Here is an 8,660-nt window from a genome sequence, read left to right as displayed (position 1 = left end):
CAAATTAAACTGCAGAACCACCTGGAGAGTGTATGTTTCAGGAGTGGAAGTGGCCCAGTAGGGAAATACTGGGCGTTACCACTCCCTGCTGGAGAACATGAAAACCAAGACTGGGGCAGGGGTGGCTAGACAGAACAGCACCTGCCAGTATGTGTGTGGGCTGGATAGTGGGACTTGTTGGGTTGAACTAGGCATCAGTGCCCATTAACATGTATAATAGCTGAATGGGATGTGGGACAGACTGGACAAGTCAGCGGTACATACTGGCAAGCATGGGAACCAGGGTAGGGGGCAGGCCTGGTGGGGGATATTGGGAGTTGCCCTAACTAGGCTGCAGCTCCCACTGGTTTGCGTGAGGGCCGAGTGTGAAGTGGACAGAATCAGGCTTGACCACCCATTGGTTCGCGTGGAAGACAGGGCTGGAGACAGAACTGACCCAGCGGTTGCAACCACCAGCATATGTATAAGCTGATAGGAGTGATGGACTGTGCCAGACCCTGTATTGACATTCACACACAATAATCAGGTCTGGGATCACTTCAAACAACATTCTTTGGGGATTCCTCCAACTGAACTGCTGATTTCAGAACCCAATCATGAAGAGAATTGCAGGTTCCGTGGTTTGACCATGGAGTGCATGTGTCAAAGCTGAGCCTCCTCAGAGACTCAGATGGAACAGTGGACAGCATAATCTTTAATAGTTGATTAAAGATTATGGAGGATATGGCAGTCTATTGGAACCTGCAGAGGACACTTAGTACCAGAACAGAGGATGGAGGATAGAACAAATAGATCCTCTACCCCAGCCACACATTGGCAGTGAAGATATGGGCAAAAGGAGACTCTAAGGTGGGCTATATCGCTTCTTGGCCTTTTGGCTAAGATCAAGTGTAAAGTGGGCTGTGTCAGCCAGTGGATTCTGGAGAGATTTCATCATATTGGAATGGCGAGATTGGCAGCAATTCAGAACTGTTGAACTATAAAAACTACTTGAGCAGTGCCCTCGGAGCATGCTTCGTGTTGGGGACCCTGGGATGTGGTGGGAGGCCTGGTGGGGCGCCTCCATTTATCTCCCCCTTACCCAGATACACACACACACACACACACACATAAAATGTGGAAACAATGTTCTTACCCACTCTCCTGTAACCCTTGACCCTTTGTTCTCTAATCAACTATTAAAGATTATTAAAATAAAAGAATAAAAAAAATTCTAAAAACTCAAACGAGAGGCGGCATTGACACTTGGTGCAGCTGTCACCTGCAGGGTCAGCATTCTATATGGGGAATGGTTCAGATTCTCATTGTTTTGCTTGACGTTCCTCTTCCTGTTCATCACCTGGGGAATCAGTGGAAGACAGCCCTAGTGAGAGCGCTTGTGCACCCATGTGGGAGACTCAGATGAATTTCCTGTATCCCGGCTTTGACATGGCCCATTCTTGGATGTTACTGCCATTTGGGGAGCAAACCAGCAGATGGAAAATCTTTCTCTCCCCTTCTGTCTGTAATTTTCCATTTCAAATAAACAGATTTTTTTCTAAGAAAGCATAAAAGATATAAAATGTACATTTATCTTAAGTGTACAATGAAATCACAATTATTATCGGGGTTTCTATAGGCAGATATAATGGAACAAAAGCCAAATTGAATTGTTGGTAATTTTAGCAACTGTGAAACCAAAATCTGTTACTTAATAATTGCACAAACTGGGGCTGGGGAAATGCCAGCATCTGTGAAATTGTGTCATAAAATGAAATAATTTAAAAAAATTTACACAAACACTGTAAATTTGGGAAATTTATTATCCTAGCTTTTTCTCTTAACCTCCGCATAATGCCATATGATAAGAAGCAACAGTTCTGTAATGAGCTATAAACTACCAGTAGTTTGCTGAAATCATGACAATATATTCTAGATAGGATAATCACAAGTTTGCACTGTCCATTCTGAGGAACACACATGAAACTGATGCCACATTTTTTTTTTTTAAAAAGATGTGATATTTAGCCTTCTGCAAGTGTTGTAGTGTGACTCTGGGTAAATACAATGTGAATCACCTGGAGAGTTGGTCCAGACCACAAATAAATGGAAGCATCCAACTGAATTTGCCCTTGCGCAACCTAGGAGCAGAGGTGCAGTTGCAAATATCATTTCTGTGTTCTCCTTGGGTCAGTGTGGTTTTTTAACACCCTGTTAGCTCGGAAGCCCAGGCAAGTCCAGAGAGGCTACCTGTCCCACATTCATGAAAATGCAGTGCTCAACAGACCCAGAAATTCCCAAGTCATCCCATATTCCTATGGTTATTCAGAGATGGTGAGTCCCTTCCTACACACACTCGGGGTACTTGGGAAGCGATAAAAGATGGCCCAAATACTCAGGTCCGTGTGACTCACGTGGCAGAGCTCCTGGCTTCACATGGCCCTGTTTTGGCCTGGCCAGTGTGGCTACATGCAGAAAAAAGCAGTGTATGGGAGGTCTCTCATTCTATCAGTTTCTGTCTCTCCCTGGCACTTCATCTTCCAAATATTGATTTTTTTCATGTTTCAAGTAATACACATATGAGAGCACAAATGCATTTGTGTGTGCATAGACACATGCACATACACATGAAGATCATTATTGTATGACTGTTCACTCCCCAGTTGACCATCATGTACTGGGCTTGATTGGGTTGGGCTAAGCTGAAGCTTGGAAACCGGAACTCCATCTAAGTCTCTGATGTGAGTGTCAGGGTCCCAAGCAATTGGGCAATTAATATTTACAGCATTCTCACACACATTAGTAAGGAGCTGGAACAGAAGCGGAGTACCCAGAAATTGAAATGTCCTGATTTGGACTGCCGAGTTTCCTGGAACAGGTTAACACACTGCTGTAGTTATGCCCCAAAGAAGATGTAGACAATAAAGGACTTTGTCTTCCCTCCCAGAACTTTCTAGAATCTGATTTCACACATATCATTTTAGTCAGAAGAAATCCAAGCACCCATTTCTGGATGTACACATTGGTGTAAATGGCAAGCTAAGCTTTAAAGAGGTCACAGTTGGAGTTTCTAGAAAATTGTGATAAAAATGAATGTTACAATGAAATGTTACTTCTACACTTGCTCCAAACCATATTTGTCAACAAATGTTTATGATTCTTTTTTCATCTCCTTAAGGATTGTCTTCGACTGATCCCCAGTACTATTTTTACAAAACAACTGTACTGTAAGTGGATTAGTGTTCTTGACAAACAGGATGAAGAGAAAGCCACGGAGATCAAGAGGTGATTATATAATTAACATTGACTCCTGACATGTCTCAAAATACAGCCAACACAATTTGAGAAAAATATGTGCACTTTGAAAGGGGTTCCCATAATCGCACACACAAAGAATTAGAAGATGGGTAGACTGTGCCACATTAACCCATTGACTTTTTATTTCATACCACATGGCAGTGCTGTGCAGACCTGGGAATTGTATACATTCTGAATATCACATTGATGAGGAAGAATCTCACTGATCTCAAAGACTTGCTGCAAGAGCAATTGGTCTTACTAACATTTTGCCAATATTGATCAGGTGGACAACTTTATGTGTGCTTAAAGAATTGACATCAATCAAGCACTTTTGCTGAAACTCATAGCTTGAATGTGATTTTTGCTTCATTGTTTTAATTACTGCCTTGAGACAGCATTCCTTCACTGCTACATTACAAAGTACAGTGTTTGCAATTCAAATGCTGTTGGACTTCCTCAGTAACCTCGTCACCCATTCTGGAGTATAACAACCATTTTTGTACACTCGTGTAAATGGGCTATTAACAAAGTTATCTCAAGTGAAAACACATCGTGATTTTAACAACAACAAACCCTGTGCTATCATTAAGCCCTATTTCTCAATTTGTCTGTATTTTCATTGAACTAAGTCAGTGGAAGTCCAAATACCCTATTCCCTTTCTCTATACCCACTACTTCAGCAAGAAAGTGACTGTATTTTTTTTTGTGTGTGTGTGTATGTGTTTAGGCTCTTACAAAATCTGCCTGTATGTAATCTGGATATACTCAAGGAATTGTGCTCTTGTTTATATGAGATCTCTGCGAATGCCTCTTTCAATATGATGAATGCATCAGAGTTAGCAGTTTCAATCACACCAAGCATATTTTACCTTTGGGAATCAACATCAACGAACTCATCCCTGGAAACTGAATTACTTAAAAAGGTAATGATGTGCCCCATTTCCATTGTGATGAGCCAAAGTTTACAAATGAAAGATGCCATACACCCTTCTAGAATGCCAGGGTCATTTATTCTATATTAAGAAGAAACAGAAGTGTGAGCTGCTAAAACGTAGGGAAGAAACTTCCATACCATTACAGAAGGAAATAGGGGTTTTCGTGTCTGGGCAGTCCGAGGTGGACTTTTGCCTCTCGTCATTCAGGACCATGTAAACCTGAACAGTTTCTTTATGAAGGCTTCCTTAGCTGAGCAGTGGCAGGAGTGTTGATAATAATCTCCCGAGGTCAGCAGTGACACTGTCTGTTCAACATGAGCACACATAATTCCCCGCTCAGTGTCCTTCCTCTCAGTGTTGCAGCTCATTCAGTAAGATGCTGTCTGCGTTTCATCTGTGCTACTGCAGTGTGAAAATGAGTTTCTAGAGCATCCTAACAGACCTAATGTCCCCAGTACAATCACAGCTCTTACCAAGCTGAAACAGATGTAATGACAGAGTGAAGCAGAGCAATGTTTGTGGAGGGACTGCCGCTGAAGAAACAGACACTTACTTTACAGTTGACTCCGTTCATATCCAAGGATCTACAAAGAATTTCTGCTCCCCAAGTTTAATGTCACTCACTAGAGAATCACATCGCACATGTTTTCTTCTAATTGGGTGCTTTGTAAATTCTGTGGAAATACACATCATCAGTTCAAATATCATACACAGATTCCTTTTTTGTAAGATTTTATTGGAAAGACAAATCAAATTTATGGGAAGGAGAGACAGATGATCTATCTGCTGCATCACTCCCCAAATGGCTGCAATGGCTGGAGCTGAACTGATCCAAAGCCTGGAGCCAGGAGCCAGGAGCATCTTCCAGGTCTCCCATGCAGGTGCAGGGTCCCAAGGCACTTGGCCATCCTATACACTAGTTTCTCTCGTCACAAACAGGGAGCTGGAGGGGAAGTAGAGCAGTCGGAACGTGGCTAAATACGAAATCCAAGACGTTGCAAGTTTAGGATTTAGCCATTTAATCACTGCACATTCCTCTACATAGAATGACAGCTATGCTATATTAGCCATGAAAGTTAGTATCAAGGAAATATTAATAATTAATTTTAAAAAGACCCAGGAAACACTGTTTTTCAGATAGGCAGTATTTTTAGAAAGCCACTGAATATTCTTTTTTTAAAATTTTTATTACAAAGTCAGATATACTGAGAGGAGGAGAGATAGAGAGGAAGTGGAGCTGCCGGGATTAGAACCAGAGGCCATATGGGATCAAGGCGAGGACCTTAGCCACTAGGCCATGCTGCCGAGCCCACCACTGAATATTCTTGAAAATATAACTGTGGTGTAGGAATAAAACGGGTCCATATGTATTAATGTCAACTGTGAATTTTCTTAGATTTCTATTTCATATTTTTGTAATGCTCAATACTCACAGAGAATGCACAACTTATATATTTGCACGTTAAAAACAGCACCCTATTTTCATCCTTTTGTCTCACAGATGTCTATTGTAGAGTTTTTTATCGAAAACTATCCCCGGTTATTTGAGGACCAGAATGAATTGTCACTTAGGAACAGTGGGGAACAGTCCAACTTTAGCTCTGGGGACAGCACCGAATATATCAACACATTATGTACTCCAGAGAAAAGCTCAGGTGAGAAATCATTGAAGTGGAATCATGGGCAAACATTCAAGTTTTCTGAATAATTTCACTGGCTGTACTGTAAAGCAGACAAGGCTCCCAAGTGCCATGGGAAAAGCATAGACACTGGGAAGCAGCTAAGGACTAAACCTAAGAACTACGCTACCCCCTACCCTGATTAGACTGATCTGTTGTACAAGGGTGGCGCAGATTAGCAGCTATTTTACAACATTTGAGACAAAAGGTCAGAAAAAATGGTGTCTTTGACTTGGAGAGGCCAACTCTTACGCTGTTTACAGAAGCACCAAGTGAGAAAGTGAAGTAAAGCTTATTTTTCCCTTTAGACAAGTAAATCGGTGACTTTCCAGTTTTATATCTATAAGGAATTATGTTCATAATAAATCAGAAAATTAACTTAATACATGTATTACATTTGAATGTAGTGTGCTTCCTATTTAGGGGTTATTGATGAAATTTATGGACCAATCTAAATGTCCCAAGAAATAAAGTGCAAAAGTATGTAATTTTTCTCAGACTGATTCAAAACCATGCACAAGCCATGAATAGGCCGGTGATACTATGAACATAATGTGTTACAAGTCACTGAAGAAAACATTGGTGCTTTTGTTATGGTTTTCTTACAATTTGCTAAATGTCCTTCCTGATTAAGTACACTGGAAAATATGACTAGTTAGTGCTGAACTCACAGAAACTGTCAAATGGAGACTGATATGATGAGTGGAAACTGTGCAATGTGAACAAAACAAAGGAAAATAAAAGATGGCCTCCTAGTATAATACCTGTACATGAAAGTCAAAGAAAAAATCGACACTACGAATACTATCATTATAAAAAATTACTGACTGTGACATTAGGGTGAATGAAAGACCGTGTGGCTTTGTACCAGGTGAAATGGTTTGGGGATACATGGAAATGTATACAACTGATTAATTCTTTTTTCTTTTTGTTTTCAGTATCAAGTGAAAACACAGATGAGCAATTTGACGAATATCCAGGTATGGAAAGAGCTAGGCTGAGTAGTAAAAAGAGATGCCACGGTCAAATTGTTGAGGAATTGTATCAAATATTCATAACAGAACAACTGAATAAAGTGTTACCGCAAAATCAGTTGAACAGGTGGAAAGGATATAGAAAGGAGAAAAGAATTTACCAAAAGATCTATAATATTTAGAACCATGACATGGGGTGACCTCATGCCAACAAGTCACTGATATATCCTGAGCATTTTCAGATAACCATGATTTGAAAGGAAGGACAGAAATCGTAGATAAGAAATGGAGAGTCCAGTGCACTAAAAGGGAAGGAACATTTGTCTAGCTTCTCCTTGGCACAACCCCATGCCTTGAAACAGCCACCGTGCTTTTATTCATGTGGGCCAGTCTTACTGGTGTTAGGTGGTACCTCATTGATGTTTTAATTTGGATTTCCCTTATTGCCAGGGAACTTGAGCATTTTTTCATATGTTTATTTGCCATTTGGGTTTGTTCCTTTGTGAAGTGTAACTAGGCAGCAATTGCGTTCTTATTATAGCTTGTTTATGAATATAATCCTTGGTCACCAGATGAAGGGACACTAGAAACTGAATTTAGAGAAACAATCAACAAAGTAAAAAGGCAACCCACAGAATGGGAGAAGATCTTCGCACACGACATAGGTGATAGAGGGCTGATCTCCAGAATATACAAAGAGCTACAAAACAACCAAAATGTCAAAACAAACAAGCCACTCAAGAAATGGGCACGGGAAAGCTATGGTTCATCTACTCCATGGAATACTACTCAGCTATTAAAAAAAACAAAATGCAGTTCTTTGTGGCCAAATGGGCCAAACTGGAAACCATAATGCTAAGGGAAATGAGCCAATCCCAAAAGGTTAAATACCACATGTTTGCCTTAATTTAAGATGATATGATGTTATGTATAACATGTTATGTTTTGAATGTTATATGTTGTGTATAAACTAAGATTGAAGTATAGGTGAGGTGGCCACAGAAGGTGACTGGGAACTCACATTTACTTTTAGCATGTTGGTTACTCATTACTATGTCAATTAATTCCATAATGATGTAAATTTTTGCTGATGGTATGTTGGAGCTTTCAATTGACTGGGATGATGCTCTGCTGGCTCTGTCTTCAGACCAGAGAGGGTATACCTAAGAAGCCGTTGGACTTGACTGGACAATAAGATGCTGGACTCTATGTTTGGTATACGCTTGCAATGGGGGAATCTCAACTGAACTTGAGCTGTGGTTATGCAACAAGGTGGAGGAATCCACCATGGTGGGAGGGTTTGGGGAGGGGTGGGGAGAACCCAAGTATCTATGTAATTGTGTCACATAATACAATGTAATTACTGAAGTTAAATAATAAATATATAAAAAAAAAAAAAAGAAAAAAAAAAGAAAAGAAAAAAAAAAAAGAAACAGCCACCGTGGACCAAGTTCCCTGAGCCTGCCCACCCTTCCTCAGCAGCTCAGATGGCTCACAGCTGCCCAGAACAGAGGCACTTTCTGCCTGCACTTTTGTCCCTGTGTCCTGGAGAGCAAGACTTGGGACATCTGGTGTTCTCCTGGGTCTCCACAGCCACAAACAATGGTGGCACTCCTGAACCGAGGAGAGAGAGAGAGAGAGAGAGAGAGAGAGAGAGAGAGCGAGAGAGCGCGAGAGAGAGCTGTGGCATGAATCCTGATGGCTTTCTGAGGGGACCATTGATGTCTTTGAAAGTTTCATTGTGTCTGCAAGACTTGTCTAATGTAGAGTGCATTCTGAATAGCACCTTCCTG

The 8,660-nt window shown here is 40.9% G+C and overlaps 1 long non-coding RNA gene across 1 annotated transcript; it reads left to right on the top strand.

Annotated features, from left to right (window-relative positions):
• The first annotated feature begins 3,154 nt into the window (after positions 1-3,154).
• Positions 3,155-5,769, top strand: LOC131478851 (uncharacterized). Its single transcript, XR_009244632.1, has 3 exons — positions 3,155-3,264; positions 4,007-4,202; positions 5,716-5,769. It is a non-coding gene; the product is annotated as an uncharacterized LOC131478851 (long non-coding RNA).
• Positions 5,770-8,660: the final 2,891 nt, after the last annotated feature.

Source organism: Ochotona princeps, unplaced genomic scaffold (assembly GCF_030435755.1).
Source record: "Ochotona princeps isolate mOchPri1 unplaced genomic scaffold, mOchPri1.hap1 HAP1_SCAFFOLD_555, whole genome shotgun sequence".
Taxonomy (NCBI): domain Eukaryota; kingdom Metazoa; phylum Chordata; class Mammalia; order Lagomorpha; family Ochotonidae; genus Ochotona; species Ochotona princeps.
The sequence above is the reverse complement of the archived record's forward strand: the minus strand, read 5'-3'. Positions and strand labels throughout refer to the sequence as shown.